This window comes from Heterodontus francisci, chromosome 35, assembly GCF_036365525.1.
Source record: "Heterodontus francisci isolate sHetFra1 chromosome 35, sHetFra1.hap1, whole genome shotgun sequence".
Lineage (NCBI taxonomy): Eukaryota > Metazoa > Chordata > Chondrichthyes > Heterodontiformes > Heterodontidae > Heterodontus > Heterodontus francisci.
Genome location: NC_090405.1, coordinates 44,389,716 through 44,409,051, shown reverse-complemented (window position 1 = coordinate 44,409,051; position 19,336 = coordinate 44,389,716). Strand labels below are relative to the sequence as shown.

General features: G+C 44.1%; 1 protein-coding gene across 5 annotated transcripts in view; it reads left to right on the top strand.

Annotated features, from left to right (window-relative positions):
• The window catches only part of LOC137350649 (CUGBP Elav-like family member 4), an 856,190-nt gene that overhangs the window by 490,606 nt on the left and 346,248 nt on the right, over window positions 1-19,336 (top strand). The window lies entirely within an intron of this gene.

Genomic DNA, 19,336 nt, shown 5'->3' with positions numbered 1-19,336 from the left:
AATGTTGCATTCTGCACGTATGGTGAAGGTCACAGTTATTTGCCTGGGTATTATGACGATGACAGCCAAAGTGACAAGGCCCAGTCCTTGATTTGACATGAGCGGGAACTCTGGGCCCTTGTCCTTCTGTCACTCATTGTTCTACAGCTGTCTATGCCATATGCCTGTGTGGCGGGATTAGAGGAGGGCGAGGCGTAAACTGAAGTTTGATCATGCAGACATAAATTAAGGGGTGAAAGCTGTCAACCAAGTGCTTCTTAGCACTGGTAGTAATTGCGCAGCCAGAAGTATGCAGAAATTGTGGAATGAGGAGGGAGCGTTTAAATTGCTGGCAAATACTTGTCAGGAGCTGCCTATTGGAATGCAGCAGGCGTTGGGCTGAAGACGTATCCCCCTTTGCATTCTGTCGCAATTTAAACCCTTTAACAAACGAACATGGAGAGATAAGGAAATACGTCAGGATCAGTGGCGTGCTGTGATAGATAACGCAGAAAGTTAGGTTGATGAATGACAAAGTCAGTGGAGGGATAAGGTCAGTCTTACAATCTACATTGATTTTGGCGTATTGCTAGCAGTGACTTATCCAGTTCTGACAATCACAGTATATTTTCCATGGAAACACAAGATTGACATACCATACGTTAATATGGTCTAACCGTACAGTATAAGCATTTAAAGCAGAGGGAGGTACAAGCTATAGAGAGAGTGGGATTCATTTTCTCTATTTTCTAGAGTCAGCACCAATATGATGCGAGGAGTATAGAACTGGATCAACAACGCATGTGGAGCTAGGCACCTAGAACATTGCCTTTTGCCTTCCCCACACAGCAATCCCCCCAATCCATTAAAATGCAAACCTGAACTGCGACAACACATATCAGTATATTGTAACAAATATGCCAACTCTGCCTCGTCCCTTGCTGACAGCGTTTTTGCAATGATGAATATTCTGATCCAGCAGTCACATACGGTATTCCGGCATTAAGGTGCGTATTACTCAGAGACCCATATTTGCATTGGGGCCCCGTGGTTGATTGGTTGCCTCTTGGATGGGCCCTATAGGCCCATGCATTAATCTACTCCCAGTCGAATGGCCTCCCTCTACACTGCAAGCTGTTATGAAAGTGCTTCTGTTTTTTGAGGATTTGTGTGTTAGAATTGTGGAGATAGATTCATTTAAGCCTGGGGAGATTCCATAGATGTTGGACTTTGTTTTTGTTTGCAGGGTCACTGAGAGGTCTTGTTTTGAAAACAAATCTTTACTACCTTGAGCTCAATTAGCAACAGAAACTTTGGTGACTTGGGGGAGATGTTTACAGAGAAGTAACATGTCAAGATTTATGAGGGTCAGAAGTTTGTTTCACTTCTGAGATATTGGCTTTTGGTTCTGTTGGGGTGTGGACTGTGTTTGAAGGCAGTTGGAGATCAGCCTGCCAAGAGAAAAGCACCCAGCTCATCTCTTTCCTCCTGTCTCTACGAAACCCTGCAAAGATCCAGTGTGTGAGAGCTAAAACCCTTGATGCAGCAATTTTCTCCTGAAAGGCCTGCCCGATTAATTCCTGATGCCACATGAAAAGAACTGCTTCAGAAAAGATCCCAGTGACCCGTCTACGTGTACTCAGATGCCAGTCTGTATACAATTTCTGGGACACAACATATCTCACCCTTTTACTTCAGGAATTAACAAGTATTTGGCCAAAGTATTCAACTTTGTTTTTTTTAAAGGAGTTCTGCAGGGAAAATTTCTTTATATTTCTTTAACCAGTGTATATATATGAGTCTGTATGTGTGGGGTATTTAAAAAGGGAACTTTCATATTTCAATCTGTGTTTTAATGCTTTGCTTTGTTACTGGATAAGTCTTGTTTTATAATAAACTAATAATTTTGTTGTTTTTGAAGAAACCTGGTTGTTGTATTTTATTCTGGGATAAAGAGTAGAGTATATGATTGACCGTATTGGTAACTGGGTAAAACATTTAAATATATGTTGTGACCTGTGGAGAAGTGGAACTAGAGAAAGACAGTGCACTCCTCCCACCTCAGTCGTAACAAAACTTCCATTATTCTTCATTGAAATTGCTGTCTAATTTTATTTCTTGTCAGGCCTGTTCAACTAGGACATTTTCCTCCTGTGTTTCTAAATACTGTGCCTGTATAAACTCGGGGTGCATTATCTGAGCTCCTCACTTAGCACTTTGCAGCAGCAGTCACTGGATTGTCGTCAGGAGTGGGATGGTTGTTGCTTTTTCCCCTTCCTGGACCAAATTTATATCACTAGGTTAAAACCCTGGAACTCCCCACCTAACAGCACCAATTGCACACAGACTGTAGACGTTCAAGAAAGTGACTCACCGCCACCTTCATAGGAGCAATTAGGGGTGGACAATAAATGCTGGCCTCGCCAACGACGCCCAGATCCCATAAAGTAATAAAATAAAAAAATTAGCAGCACGCCAACTAAGATCAGATAACTGAACAAAGGCCTGGATTTGAACATGAGACCTATTGCAGTCAATAGAAAGAAGGAAACAAAAAACTTCTGTTTATATAAGCATGTAGTCTCAACATGTCCCAGGCACTTTTAAATCACTGAAATACAGCCACTGTCTTAGTGTGGGAAATGTGGCAGCCAATTTGCACGCAGTAAGCTTCCACAAATGTGATAATGACCAGATAATCTGCTTGAGTGATATTGGTTGAGTGATAAATATTAACTGGGGTACAGGGGATAACTGTTCTTCAAAATAGTGCCATAGGATCTTTCCACCAGAGAGGGGAGACGGTGCCCCATCTCACACAGGAAAAACAGCACCTCCAACAGTGCAGCACTCCCTCACTGGAGTGTTAACCTAGATATTGTGCTCAAGTCTCTGGAGTGGGACTTGAATCCACTGTCTTCTGGCTCAGAGGTGAGAGTGATACCCACTGAGTCATAGCTGACACTATTCTGGGCAGCCACTTTAACATGCAGGCTATCTGCAGATTCAAGGGTGACATATTAAACCAAAAGGATTGAGAGTTTTTCAAGGAGATAACATTTAAGAGGATAAAGGCTCAGCCAAGTGACAAGTGTCACCAAATTTGCAGGGGCTTCGGGGGCTATCTTTAGCACCTCACCATCTTTAAGATGTTGCAAACTATTCATTTATTCTGTTCAATAGAAAAACATCAGCACACTGAGTGATGAGATCAGTGCAGGTAACTCGAGGGAGATGGTGGAAGCAGTTAGCATTCATTTAGATTTTCAGAAAATAGTATTTTGGGATGGAGTGTGTGAGTAATTTGAGACATGGTATATGGTAAGTGAAACAGGTTTGGGAAGAACAGGTGACTTTGGATCTTTTGGGTGGGATTTTTAATTGATTGAGAGGGTGGGATGGGGGCAGGTGCCTCTCACATCAGCGTGCTGGTTTCTCGAAGCAGGACCGGCACTCTCCGAGTTTAAAAGGAAGAGCCGACCTGCCCAAGTGGCCAAGTTATGCCACTTTAACGAGCTTGTCAGCTCTTTAAGGATCAGTCTTGAACTTTTGTTCGGAGGCACGGGATCCATGCAGGGTTTGAAACATGACAGGGAGGAGACAGTGCTAACAAAGTGAGAACACACTCCAAATGGCAGACCAGCTCCATCAATGGGGAAGGTTCAGAAAAGGCCTTCAATCATAGGAACATAGGAGCAGGAGTAGGCCATTCAGCCCATTGAGCCTGCTCCACCATTCAATTAGATCATGACTGATCAACTACCTCATCGCCACCTTCCTGCACTATCCCCTTATCCCTTGATGTCATTAGAGAGGTTGGGGAGAGAGAAACAGAGAGAGAGGGGAGAGAGATGGGGTGGGAGAGAAAGTGAGGGAGAGAGATAGAGGAGTGGGGAAGAGAGACAGGGTGGGAGAGAGAGAGGGACAGAGAGAGAGAGTCAGAGAATCATAGAGCCATTTATTTATGGCACAGAAAGTGGCTATTCGGCCCATCGATTCCATGCTGGCTCTCCATGGAGCTATGCATTCAATCCCACTCCCCGCTTGATCCCCGTATCTTTGCAAGTCTATTTCTCTCAGGTGGCCTTCCAACTTCCTCTTGAAGTCACTGATTGTCTCTGCTTCCACCACCCTTCTGGGCAAGAGTTCAAGTCATTACCACTCGCTGTGTAAAAAAAGTGCTTCCTCATATTCCCGCTGCACCTTTTGCCCAAAACTGTCAATCTGTGTCCCCTAGTCCGCGAAGGGGGGGGGGGGGGGAAGAGAGACAGACACACACACACACACACACACACACACACACACACAGCGCAGGGAGAGGGAGGAGAGAGATCAAAGTCTCTTCTGACAGACAGAAATCTATCCAGAATACTCTGAATCGCTACATCAAGTGTGCAGGCAGAGATTGATTATGTATGCAAGTGACAACAATGCCAGGTATGTCACTAAATCAGTTTTCAATATAGTGACGAGAAAGTAAGTCAATAAATTAGTCTTCTCATTTAAAGCCTCTTCACAAAAATGCACATTTGTTGTTTTGATAGAATATATTAAATGCCTTTATCTTTCTGAAATTTGTTCACTGGCCCCCTATGTAGGGCAAAAGTTTTAATGTGGTCCCCCCACGTGAAAAGGTCAGGTAACCCTGTTGTACATCCACCCGAGCGGATGGGGCCCCAGTTTAATGTCTCACCCTAAAGATGGCAACTCTGGCAGTGCAGCATTCCCTCAGTACTGCACTGGAGTGTCAGCCTTTTTTTTTTGCAGTGAGGTCCTGGGGTGGAGCTTGAAGCCAGAACCTTGTGACTCAAAGGCGAGGGTGCTACCAATTGAGCCACGGCTAACATCCTTATCATATCTCTCAGTGCTTTATGCACTGTGAGTTACTTCAGAGCAACTGTTATGTAGGCCGAGGCACCAGCCATTTTGTGTACAACAAGATCCCAAGGGGACAATGAGCTAAATCACCAGTTAATTTAGTTTTGGTGATTGCTGGTTGAGGGAGCAATGTTCCCAGGGCACCTTGAGATCTTCTTGGTCTTCTTCAAACAGTGGCATGGGATTTTAACATCCATGAGAGCAGGCAGATGGCCCTTTGGCTTCAGGTTGCACCTAAAAGACAGCACCTCCTGCAATTCAGCATGTCCTCAGCATTGCACCATTAGTTTAAATGATACGTTCAAACTTGTGGAACATTTTTCTGACAGAACGCACAATATTTTTCCGAAAAAAAATTATATATCCGTTGACCTACAATTTTGAAAACCAAAAGATGGTCAACTTCTAAATTAGCGGTGGGGCCAGCAGGGCTGGGGTAGTTAGGTGGTGGGGTAAAGCGGGGAGCAGTAATTTATTGTTTCCCAAATGATTTCAATTTGGACCAATGTTCATTCCTAATCTCCCTTCTTGTGCTTTCTAACTTAACTCTTCCATTGTGTCAGAACCTGGCCAGGTACTTCAGTCATTTCACAATCACTTGACCCTTCAGTGACCTAAGACTTCTCTTCAGGATTTGCAAAGAAATAGCTCCCAGTCTTTTACAAACACATCAGCTATACATTTGGGTGAATTCTATACTCTCCCCTGTGGTGGGGTTGGAGGTGGGGAGAGCATAAAATCGGGTGGATGGTGGCATGTGGGGGGAGGGGGGGGTTCCCGACAACATCCGACCTCCTCCAAAATTTGGTCTGGGGTGGGAAGGCCTGTGAATCGCATTTAACCCCCAATTAAGGGCCTCTTCCCGCCGCAGCGCAATTAGCTGTGCCATGGATGGCCCTGTCACTGCATGGGAAGCACGGCATGGAAAACCGTGTGGGCTGCTTTCTAGTTCTGGTGGTGGTGGGGGGGGCGGGGGAGCAAGTGGTGGTGGGGGGTCCCCTCTTTAAAAGGCACAGTACCTGAACAAAGGACCTGGCATCGGGAAGGGGGAGCCAGCTAAGAGCCATCCCCCTGCCCTTGCTGTCAACGCCCTCACCCGCGACCACCACCCCATGAGACTCCAGCGATGCAATTCAGCCTCCGGTAGGTGCCCCCCGCCCCCAGCAGCAGTCACTGGCTCTGTAGTGGCACTGCAGCTGCTGGCCTCTGACTGGTCGGCAGCTCTCCAAGGGCGGGACTTCCAGCGACAGGATCCTTGATCCTGTGGAAGGCAAGCCACTGTCCATTTAAGGGCCTGATTGGCACTAGATTTGGCAGGCCTTCCGGATAAGAGGCGACACGGGGATCTCGGTGTTGCTTTTTCCAGACAACGAGACCCCCTTTGCCAGCATAAAATTCCCCCCATTGTCTACCACTGATTGTTTAATTCACATGTTGTTGTGCTGCTAACAGCCATAAGAGAATCCAGTAATTTCATTTACAAATGAATGACATCCTTCTCATCTCCGAGTCAGCAAGTCGAGGGTTCGCGTCCCGCTCCTGACACTTGAGCACAAAATATCGGCTAACATACCAGTGTAGTACTGAGGGAACACTGCACTGTTGGAGGTACTGTCTTTTGAATGAGACATTAAACTGAGGCCCTGGTTGCTCTGTCAGGTGGGTGTAAAAAATCCTTTGCCACTATTTCGAAGAAGAGCAAGTGAGTTCTCCCCATTGTCCTGGCTAATATCTGAACCAACATACATCACTAAATACAGATTATCCGGTTATTTATTTCATTGCTGTTTGTGGGAGCTTGCTGTGTGCAAATTGGTTGCTGTGTTTCTTACACTGCAACAGTGACTACACTTCAAAAAGTACTTCATTGGCTGTAAAGCATTTTGGGACTTCCTGAGGTTGTGAAAGGTGCTATATAAATGCAAGTCTTTTTTTTTCTTTTCATTATTGTACAGTGTTGGAAATTATTTAAAATTTACAATTATAGAGCTTCAAAACTACACTCAAAAAAACAGAACTTTTCAGAGGTTGAAGGAGGGCGATCTTCCCAGTGCACCCTGTTTAAAAGAATTGTAGAATCTTTCTGTATAAATGGCTAAGCAGAGGAAATCTTGCCCATTGTTATCAGTAGCAGTCAGCGAAGGTAAGGGAACTATGTCGGCTGACTGCCGGTTTAGTGAGCTAGCTACTTTTTGGATTGATGATCTTTATCCTTTATTTTCAAAGCCAGACGCCATGCGATGTTTGTCATTAAATAACATTCTTTTACCATATTGTTAATCGACTGGGAAACAGAACCTTGAAGGGAGGAAAATGATAAGTATTGAAAAGTGGACCAAACTTGGATTTTAATGTAAAAGAAAAATGCTGCTGCAACTGTTACAGCTGCATTTACACTCCAAAGTAATGTTGATGTGAAGCAATTTCATTGCAGATATAAAATATGTGGAACCTAAATCCAGAGCCACTGTCCAACCTGACACTCTCTGTTAAAAGTATCTTCTAAGTAGTCCTATTCTCGATTCAGCAAAATTACCTCTCACTCATTGAAAATGATTGCTTAACTTTAAGCCTGAGGGAATGAATCCTAAAAAGGAATAAAACATACCTTTAGTCTAAAAATGAGAAGTGTTCCATTTACATAGCAATTCATCACGTCTCTCAGAAAGCTCTCACAGGCGCTTCACGGAAAATGAGTTCCTTTGACTGAGTGACTGTTCGGGTAAACATGGCAGCCATTTTGTGCACATTGCGATCCCACAACCAGGAGTTTGATTGATGACCTGTTCCTCTGATTCTTGGGGATGTTGGGTTGTGGGAGGAATGTTGTTCAGGGCAAACAGGAAGTGAGGAGGTATGACAGGACTCAACGGGCCAGTTGTCATTGGAAGGTGGAGAAAGAAGCAATGAAGTGTTGGAGATAGGATTCAGGATTCACTGCTTCCACTTTGTCCTAATTCCAAGCAGGTCTGACATGGGCAGAGACATGAATTTGGACGAGAAGCCATATTGTTGGCTTCCTGTTGGCTTTGCCACAATTGGCCAGTACCCATTGAATATGTCTCCAAATTTGGTTGGAAGTCTTAAAAATGGGCAGTACTGGTCAGATAGTATTGTATTTACCACCTAAATCAAGTGATCTCTGCATGTGACTGGCATCCAGCATTGCTATGGCAGACAGGAGGGCCTTTAACTTTTAAAATATCTCTCCCCTCCCGCTCCCTCTGCCCATCCAGGAGTGTAATTGACTACCAAGACCCGATGAAATTTAGCATTCTAAGAAGAATCTGGATTCCTCTTAGCTGCCCCACTGGAAGACTTCACTGTCAGGCAAAATGCTCCATGGGTCAGCAGTTGCCAAATCAGAGGGGTGCAAAAACCCACCGTGCCAACCTCCTCTGGGGACGCCACAGAGATGTCCCGACTGGGTGAAACAAATGCCACAGGATGCATGGAAGCTGGCGAGTCACTCTCCCCTCAGCCCCTCATGGCTCTGCACTGCTCGCCTTCGCTGGGATATGTGGGTTTAGCACTTTGCAATGTCCGCATCCTACTGGAGTTACCACGTGCAATGCAGTCTGCTCCCCGATCACAGCATCTGTGACCGAAATGCTCCTGAGGCAGTGAAAATGTTCACTTCAGAGTGATTCTGAGGGATAATAAATCTCGTGCAACAATAAATTGTTTGCTTTACCTCTTGGGTCGCAAATCTGCAGCCTTCCTATCCCTGAGGTGACTGAGCTGGATACTGACACTGGCTGTAAAATGCGGAAAAATTTCCATCTTCTAGCGTTGACGTTTCTCACCTCAAAAGAATAGAAACTTTAGAAAGAAATCCTTGTTCCTGAAACTTTCCTTTTTGCCGATGGTATAATGGAATCCAATTTCTCCTCAGTCAAAGAAGCTCTCGGCCATAATTTAAATAACAGGAACTTGTATGATTTGGGTCCATGCTTTTCCGATTTGGGTGCAGATTACGCCAGAAGCTAATGAAGTGTGCGATTTGTGCCCAAGCTGAGTTGTAAATATACAGCATTAAGCTGGCATTAAATACTTAGGGACAGTGTTCCAGAAACTCCTTCAGGTGCACAAGGCCTTAGCTAGGCTGCATGTACAACCAAATAAAATGCCACTTTGACAGTAATAATAGGCACCTTTAATTTGGTGAAAAATTCCAAGATTAAAGGGGCGGTGGGAGAATTTTGGCAGGGATTCGAAAAAATTTGGTGTGATCCCCATTGGGGAAGCTTCTGAATGGCACAGAATTAACAGCGTGGAAACAGGCCATTCGGCCCAGCTGGTCTATGCTGGTGTTTGTGCTCCACATGAGCCTCCTTCCACCCCTCTTCATCTACCCCTATCAGCATGGCTAAAGATGGGGAAAGAGGCAGAGCAGTAAAGGGGTTTAAGGAAAGAATTCCAGAATGCAGGACATTTAAGAGCATGGATCATTTGTACTGCCTCTTCCAAAAGCTATAGAGAATATGTAATGGTAAAATTAAGTGTTCGAATTTGCTTCCTGTGGTAATTGATGGAGCTGAGATCTTGTTACTGTGCAGGTTTACTGTATAAAATACAATTTTCAGTTGAAGTATGTCTATGCTGCAAATTCTCTTGTCAGTTTGACTAATTTCTTTAAGTCTTATCTCTCTTAATATTCTTCTCAACTCATATAAGATAGGGGGGAGTAAAATTAATGTACTGAAAAAGTACCTGTATGTAATGATGTATGGATTTCTGTAGCTGTAGAAGCTGTCAGTCCTTTGGGTTGAAGATAAGTTAAGAGCAATTCTTTTCATTTGACTTTTCATCTATTATCACGAAAGTGACTGTTAAGTATATCAAATACATGAAAGAGGGGCTTTATTAACCAAATTTTAAAAAAAGTCTTCTTTACTTCCTGCCAACATAACTGTATTAATCATTTATTCATTTTAAACTTCTACTCTTCACTTCTTTTACTTAAAATGAAAACTAAAGATGAAAGTTGCGCCAATCAACTTGATGGATGTCCATTGTCTGAATACCCTATTTTGCTGTAAGATTCTGTAGCTCCATTTATCCTTTCCAATTCTGCCATTCTGGGTTACTGTTCTATGAGCACCTTGGCCAGATAGGTATTCTTCTCAGGTGAGGATAGAGTATTGACAAGCTGTTCCTCAGCTGAGGTGAGCTGGACCCAGTCCTCACCTGATATTCATGCACTTTCCAACAGGAGTTAATGGACAGTGATTGGAAGCAGGAATCCTGGTTACTCTTTCATCCTTAAATCAGAGCCAATGGGTCCAATTTCAGTGACCAAGCCCCTTCCACCCACCGCCCGAGATCAGCTAACACTGAAGACTGTGAAATGGATCCCCAGGGCTCCCTCGTCTGTTTAGCTCAATATCAGGGGTTGTGCTTTTTAACCACCTGGGCAGGCTGGGGTCTCCATTTTAGTTTTAATTTTAGTGTTGTGCACCCTGTGCATGGTTGCTGCCAATTGCCGAAAGAGTAGAGACTGCAGGAACCCTTCCAAGACCAATCCACAAACAGCCATAAGGTGGTCAGAGGCACCCCATTTAATTCTCTGACCAGTGTTCTCAATGAGTTTTACATTGAGAGCATTTAACAATGCGATATGGTAACAATATGAATAAAGCCATGGATAGAAAGAAAGCCAATCAGCCTATGGAAGTTCATCCCTCTATCACCCTACTTCTCCCATTGAAACCCATCCCTCTATCACCCTACTTCTCCCATTGAAACCCATCCCTCTATCACCCTACTTCTCCCATTGAAACCCATCCCTTTATCACCCTACCTCTCCCATTGAAGCCCATCCCTTAATTGCCCTACTTCTCCCATTCTAGTTTCCGACAGCATTTTGAGCTTTGCTAAAAATAAAGATTTGTTGTCGAAGCTTTTCGTCATGCAGTCATCAGGACAATTGCAAGAATAACCAATGTAAGGGAAAACAGCAACTTATACTGCATGAGACGAGAGTGCTGATTGGTTGGCAAGTGAACTCTGATTGGTAGAGACGTTGCTATGGCGAATGCACCAGTTTACAGTGACTGACAGTTAACTGTCAAGTTTTGTTTAAAATTTAAACCAGGCAACTTGACTCTGATTGGTCAAGGCATTGCCCTGAGGAATGAACCAGCGAATGGCTGTCACTTATTTTGTTCAGCTGAAACAGGTGCAATGTTTGTACATATTCCTTTTTTCTTATTTCCACTACCCTTTAACTTAAAAAAGTGCTTCCTGATTTTGCTCCTGAACAGACTAGTTCCAATGTCCCCTTATTCTCGAATCCCCCGCCAGAGGAAATAGTTTCACCTTATCTACCCAATGAAACACTTTTCATGCTTGAAACACTTCACTGGCCTTCCTGCTTTGCCAGTTCTGGAGGATATAATATTAGTGGCCAGAAATAAATGTTTATGGTATCTGTAGAAATGTTAACACATTCTTCTGTGCACTATTTTTACAGGGATATTAACTAATTTCTTTGAAGTATGCTGGCACTTCTATTGAGTATCGTAGGAAGGAACATCGTATAAAGGTTTTAAGTCTGTCTGGTGATATCAAATAGTTATGTCTAGGTTTGGATATAGTTGAAAGTGCACAATTTTTAAAAATTCATTCACAGGTTGTGGGCATCGCTGGCAAGACCAGCATTTGTTGCCCATTCCTAATTGCCCTTGACAACTGAGTGGAATGCTTGGCCATTTCAGAGGGCAGTTAAAAGTCAACCCACGTTGCTGAGGGTCTGGAGTCACATGTAGGCCAGACCAGGTAAGGACGGAAGATTTCCTTCCCTAAAGGACATTAGTGAACCAGATGAGTTTTTACGAGAATCGATGATGGTGCTATGAAGCTATTACTGAGACGAACTTTTAATTTTGTATTTTTATTAATGAATTGAATTTAAATTCCATCAGCTGCTATGGTGGGATTTGAACCCGTGTCCCCAGGGCATTAGCCTAGGCCTCTGAATTATGAGTTTAGCGACATTATCACTACACCACCATCTCCCCTGACTGGTTTGTGAGGCCATTTCAGAGGATAGTTAAGAGTCAGCCACATTGCTGTGGGTCTGGAGTCACATGTAGGCCAGACCAGGTAAGGACGGCAGATTTCCTTCCCTAAAGGACATTAGTGAATCAGATGAGTTTTAGAATTCGGTAGTTTCATGGTCACAGTTACTAATGCTAGTTTTTTTTAAAATTCCAGATATATACAAATAAATTTAAATTCCCAGCTGCCATGGTGGAATTTGGACTCACGTCTCCGACAATGCCACTGTATCCCATTGCACTGGGAGCTGTTGTGGCGTTCTCCATTTCCAACACACAGCCAGCTGCAACCTGAAAGTAAACCTCCTCCTGGGATTCCTGGGATCTTTGCCAGTCCAGCCTTCTTGACTTGCCTTGGTGATTCAAATGGCCGATTGGAAGCCCACACCAATATCACAGTCTGTATCATAGTTATGTTGGTGGAATCTCTGCTGTGCACCCTGTTAGTTCTCTGAAAGTCGGCTTGTGAGTAAGGGAAACCTGTATATCAGCAGCATTTACATTTTAAGATGAGCACCCAACAGCCCAGTGACTTTAGCAAGAAACATGTGGCCAAATGTTAACAGCATTGATGCAACTTTGGTTGCAACATTGCAGATGGAATTACCCAAATCTTCTGCTGAGACACATCCTCCACATTTTGAGGGATAGTTTGCATCCAATCTTTGCAGAGAAATGTAACTGCTACAGAAATGCAAGGTTTGCATCCTCATCGGGCGGGCGTGCAACTTATTTTCATGATTGATTGGCTGTGTGTTGTTGCTATTGGTAAAATGCAAATCTAAATGCATCGGTTCTGAGATCATGAAACTCCGTGTTGGATCTTAATTGGATTTGGAGATGGGGCAGAAGTGCACCGAGTTCAGAGCCTTTAGAAATATGCCTGTTAAAAAAAAAATTGCACAAATTAATCGTGCAGCTTCCAGTCTGTCTGTCTGTCTCTGTTTTAGGCACAAATATGCATTTTCTTTCTTGCAGCAGTTTTCCATCTGTGTAAACTGACCACCGTCTTTCAATGTGCGGCTGCAAACGAGAAGGGAGCTGATTAATGCCAAGAGTCAGGATCCCTGCAATCTGTCACGGTGCTGGGATCCTGGTCAGCTTAAGCAGCTTTAATTGACATTTATGACAATCGCATGGCACCGACAACTTTTTTTTTTTGGTTAATGTTCTGGTGACTGAGGCAGAGAGCAGTTTTGACAACGGGACTCTGTCTCGGATGCGAGGGGAGGGAGTGACGATTGGTATGAGAGTTTTGGCTGTGAGGCAGAGGTGATGGGAAAGGGAAGGAAAACCAGGAAAGGGATTTGGATAAGCGAGGCTGTTAAATTGATCACTGCCACCATCTGGTTCCTTAGTTAACAGTTAACCCAAGCAGCTGCTACACTACACAAGGCTGGAGCTAAGTGGCTGCATCTTGCCGTTTATAGACTTTGCTTCACATTAAACCCTGATAGCCCTGAAATGCTTTATCAAATTTGTATTGTTCAAATAACATCGTAGCAGTAAAAGAACAAGAATATTTTAACGGCCTAGCTTAAAGCTAAATATGTCTTGCACTGCCCGCCCATTGTATTCGACTGTTGGCCTCCTTCCTGTTCATTTTGTAGTTACAAACGGCAGCTTTTGCCCTGGTACATGTTTGCTTTGTGCAATGGATGGAGTCAGTAAACAAGGGATAACAAAAACAACTTGCATTTATATAGCGCCCTTAACATGGTAAATTGTGCTAAGGGGCCTTACAAGAGTGTCATCAGCTAAAATTTGATACTGTGCCACATAAGGAGATATGAGGGCAGGTGACCAAAAGCTTGGCCAAAGAGGTAGGTTTTAAGGAGCACCTTAAAGGAAGGGAGAGAATTTCGGGGATGGTATTCTAGAGCTTAGGGCCTAGGCAGCTCAAGCTACAATTTTTTTTTAGAAAAATGACTTTAATTTACTCTGCCCTATGATTTGCGTATATTGGATGAGAATTGTTAGCACCAGGCAATTAATTATAGTCTCATATTTTTCATCTGGAGGATTTAGTTCCCTCTATTTGCTATATTTCGTGCACTGGCTACCCTGTCCATACTACATTCCTGTCTGTGCTAGCACGCACAGCCTATTTTAAATGGGTTATGACTAACTGAGTAACACAGCCAGGAACTGAAAGTCAGATGCAGCGTGGTTCCTCCCAGCATCAGTTGTGCACCCTGACTGCATTCGTGTAACGTCACAAGTTGACACCTCACTGATTGCCCAGCTCCGAATTGTTTGTGCAGTGGACTCATGTCCACTGGAAACAAGCCCCCAATTGCCAAAACCTGTTTGAATCCCACAGCCATCAGAGAGAAAAGTGTGTTCAGTTCTAGGCACTGCACCCCAAGTGGGAAATTTTAGCCTTGGAGAGGGCGCAGTGCAGATTCACCAGTATGATAACTCTCAAACGTGTGCAGGTACAGGGGGACCTGAGGGTGCATGTTTATCGATCTTTGAAGGTGGCAGAATATATTTGAGAGAGTGGTTAGTAAAGCATTTGGGATCTTGGGCTTTCTAAATAGAGGCATTGAGTACAAAAGCAGGGAAGTTATGCTGAACCTTTATAACGCTCTGGTTAGGCCCCGACTGGAGTCTTGCATCCAGTTCTGGTCACCACACTTCGGGAAGGATTTGAGGGTCCTTGAGAGGGTGCAGAGGAGATTTACCAGAATGGTTCCAGGAATGGAGGAAGTTAGTTACAAGTTTAGATTGGAAAAGCTGGGTTTGTTCTCCTTAGAACAAAGGAAATTGAGGGGAGTTTTAATAGAAGTGTACAAGATCATGACAGTCTTAGATGAGTCAGACAAAGAGAAACTGTTCCCATTACAAAATGGTACAAGGACTAAGGGACACAGATGGAAGGTTTTGGGCAAGAGATGCAGGGGGAATATGAGGAAGTACGTTTTTTGCACAGCGGCTGGTAATGACCTGGAACTCACTGCCCACACGGGTGGCAGAAGCGGAGATGATCAATGACTTCAAGAGGAAGTTGTATGGTCACCTGAGAGAAATAGATTTGCAGGGCTACAGGAATCGAGCCAGGGAGTGGGACTGACAGCATAGCTCTGTGGAGAGCTGGCATGGACTCAGTGAGCTTAATGGCCACCTTCTGTGCTGTAAATGGCTCTATGACACTGGGGTTAAAAGGGTTAAATAATGAGGGCAGGCTTCATAGAGTAGGCTTGTAGTCCCTCGAGTATAGATGATTAAGGGGTGATCTAATTGAGGTGTTTAAGATGATTGAAGGAATTCATAGGATAGATAGAGAGAATCTGTTTCCTCTACTGGAAGTGTCTAGTAAAATTAGAAGTAAGCTGTTTAGGGGAGATGTCAGGAAGGACTTATTCACATGAAGGCCAGTGGAAATCTGGAACTGTCTCCCCCAATTGGCTTGGGGTCAATTGAGAATTTCAAGACTGAGATTGATAGATTTTTGTTAGGCAAGGAGTTACAGAACCAAAGCAGGTAAATGGAATTAACATACAGATCAGCTATGATCTAATGGAATGGCGGAGCATGCTCGAGGGGCTGAATGGCCCTACTCTTGTTCCTATGTTCCTTTGAGTGACTTTTACCGTTTTGGCTGGCCCCAGAGATTAATGGGCAGCATTTTAAGTCAATGCACCAACGCAGTCCCCTTCAAATGGCTACAGTTGTAAGTGAAGAAGGTAGGAGATGGAAAGAGGTTAGTGGTTTATAGATAAATTACAGAAAACGGCATTTGTTTTGCAGGAACACAAAAGCACGTGCGAATTGTAATGGGGTTGCAGGGCAAGTCTGATGTGAGGAAAGTGAGTGATTAGGCTTGAGCTGCACAAGAGGATTCTTGGGACTGTAAACACTTGGGAACTGCCAGAAGCAGGATTTATGATGAGAAGGAGACCAATTATTTAAACACACGGTGCTGGGCTTATTTTTGAGAGTGAGATACATAAAACTTATTATTAGAAATTACAGCACAGAAACAGGTCATTCAACCCAACTGCTTTATGCTCCACATCAGCCTCCTTCCACCCTACTTCATCTAATCCTATCTAATCCTCCTTCTCTTTCTTTCTCCCTCATGTGATTATCCTACTTCCCCTTTAAATGCATCTATGCTATGCACCTCAACTACGCCATGAGGTAGTGGGTTCCACATTCTAACCACTCTCTGGGTAAGGAAAAATAAGTCAGATTTTGACACCAAAATGAAAGTGAATTTCACTCCTTAAAAAATAGTATGATAATTATCAGTGGACCCAGGCCAGATTGCAACTCGACACTGGATAGCACACAGTGACAGTGGGACAAGATGCTTCTTACAAATGTGGATTTGAACCAGGGCTCCCTACTGATCAGTTAGCTGTATCCCTGCAGCGTGGAGCCAGTACATTTAGCTCTGGGGAGCAGAAGATGGAGATACGGAGCTTCGGGTTGATGAGAAAGCTCTCCGGAGAGCTGTAGTGCCAATGTCTGCTCAAGCAGCTGGCAAAAAAATTAACTGGTGCAGTGCTAGACCTTATGAATACTTTATACTCCTTCTCAACACTGACTCTAGCTGTCTGGCACTCTTGTCTCAGAATGTAATCAAAACAGGGCTGGTGCAAGAAAGAAAGAAATTCCCTTTGGAAGATTTCTAAATCGAAATTCCAGTTTCTCACATGAAGTTGTTGAGGCAAAGTGCACCGATACATTTAAGGGGAAGCTAGATTAACGCATGAGGGAGAAAGGAATAGAAGGCTATGGGTTAGATGAAGAGGGGTGGGAGGAGGCTTGTGTGTGAGCATAGACACTGACCTGCATGGACCAGTTGGGCCGAATGGCCTGTTTCTGTGCTGTACATTCTATTTAAAATTTACTCATTCTTGACTGGAAGTTGACTCTTAACTGCCTGTTTGTGTCTGCCTCCCCCCACCCCCAAGTCATCTTGGTGTAAACAGCCTCCCCCATCGTTGGGTGGAGACCTTTCAACAGCATATGTCAGAACAGCTGCGTTTTTTAACATCTGTTTCTGGCCACTGATGTTTTGAAGATGGGGTGGGGGGGGGGTGGTGGGGGTGAGGTGAAAGTTGTGGACTATACTCCAGAAAATACATAGGCTGCACAGTGGACCTGGCCCGAACCCCTTTTCCTGGCGTTTAAAAAAAAAAGCTACGCCCCGTCACCCAGTAATGAATAGTTCTCGCTTCTCATTCAGGGTTTGGAAATTTCATTCAGAGAAGCATCTGTATTTGTGGACATAGGCTCCCAGAATACACACTGGGGAACACTTTAGCCTTGCAGCTGCAGAAAAGAAAAATGAATTAACTTTCAATGATCTTGAGCTGCGATGAACTAATGTAATTAAATTTTGTTAATCAGGGCTCCAAATCCTTGTGATTTAAGAAGAGATTACATAAGTCACGTACACTTGCACAGGACGCCTGTTTGTCAAGACAAAGGAGGAGGCAAGCACTAGACAGAGTTGACGCTGGGTTCCTGTGTAAAAAGGCTTGTCTGATCTTAATAATTTGCCCAACTGACAATCCCACTCCTGCAGTAATAAGTAGAAAAATTGGGGTGGCAATTGTTTTTTCTAGCAGTGAGCTAGTGAGCTGGGAGGTTGAGCCAGACCTACATCTATGAGTTGGATCGAAAGCTCTTGTCCGGGGCAGAATTTTCTTTCAGGGGGTTGCTGCAGATTACGGTTCTGAAGTACGGGCACGCTTCTGCCCTTACTTGCAACAAGTCCTGTTCACCCGTCACCCCTGTGCTCGCTGGCCTACTTAGTGCCCTGATGAAGCAGCACCTCAATTGTTAAATTCCCAACCTTGTTTCCAAATCCCTCCATGGCCTCACCCCTCCCTACCTCTGTCACCTACTCCAGCCCTACAAACCTCCGAGGTCTCTGCGCTCATCTAATTCTGGCCTCTTGAGCATCCCCGATTTTAATCACTCCACCATTGGTGGCCATGTCTTTAGATGCTGAGGCCCTAAGCTCTAGAATTCCCTCTGTAAACCTCGCTGAAGTTTAAGGCATTCCTTAAAACTAACCTATTTGACCAGGTTTTGGGCCATCTGCCCTAATGTTGCCTTATGTGGCACAGTGTCACATTTTGCTTTCTGGCACTTCTGTAAAGTCCCTTGAGATGTTTTATTCCATTAGAGGCAGTGTATAAATATAAGTTGTTGTTATTGTCCAGAAGTCCGCCATCTTGTCTATGGTTTGTGGAAGAGCTGTGATGGAAAGCCTATGAGCAGTAAGCATTCATGCCTTACTTTTCAGCTGTTGTATGTTGGTTTGGTACTCTGCCACCTGAATTAGTCTAGCTGATAGAGATACTTCAGTCTGGGGTAGTTAGAGCATTGGTGTTTATTATATTAGAACTATATACATCTTCACACTAGTTATGTGACTCCACCAAAGCCACGCTGCATCTGGCTTCAAGTCTCTCTCCCATGTTATTCTTTACACTCTCTCAAGATTAACCCTTTCAGACCCTTATACTCAGCAGATATTTTGCAAATCAAAATATGGCAACTGGGCAAATCACTGAATCACACTGCACAGAGGGAGGCCATTTTCAACTGTGCCGCCTCTTTGAAAGAGCTGTCCAATCAGATCCGCTTCCCTGCTCATTCCTATTGCAATTTTTTTTTTCTTTCCAAGTAATATCCTATTCCATTTTTGATAATTACTATTTAATCTGCTCCGACCACCCTTTCAGGCAGTGCATTCCAATGATAATTCTTTAGCATTAACGTCAATATTAGCCCAGTTCTTCCCCCCCCCCCCTGACCACTTGGTTTTAGGTTTTCCTTACTTTCTTCCCATTGGGAAGCTTAAATGGTGAATCACTGGACTAGAGACCAGAATGTGCTGGTTCGCACCCCACTAGGCTTCACCCAGCCTCCTGTCCCTCCAAAGTGGTTAAATCGAGTGCGGGAGAGTGGGCAGGAGACTGCGGGCATTGTCCACAGTGCATTGACCACTGTTACATATACTAGCAGTCGGCAATAGAAGCAGAGATCAGCAGCATGTCACGCTGCCATCTGGTGCTGATGAGATAAGTGTCTTTTTTCCATTTAGATGTAAATTTAATTTCCATTTAGATTTAAGGTAACTGGTGAAAGAAGCAGAAGGGAGATTGGAAGACTTATTTGTGGTTGTGATCTAGAATGCGATGCCTGAAAGGGTGGTGGAAGCAGATTCAATCGTAACTTTCCAAAGGGAACTGGCTATACACTTGAATACAAAACATTTGCAGGGCGATGAGGAAAGGGCAGGAGAGTGGGCTGAACTCGGTAGATCTTTCAAAGAGCCAGCACAGGCATGATGGGCTGAATGATCCCCTTCTATGCTGAGGATTTGATGATTTGAGAGCCTCCTTGTGCCTGGCTAAAAACCCTCCCCCAGGCCTTGGTTATCAGCCACT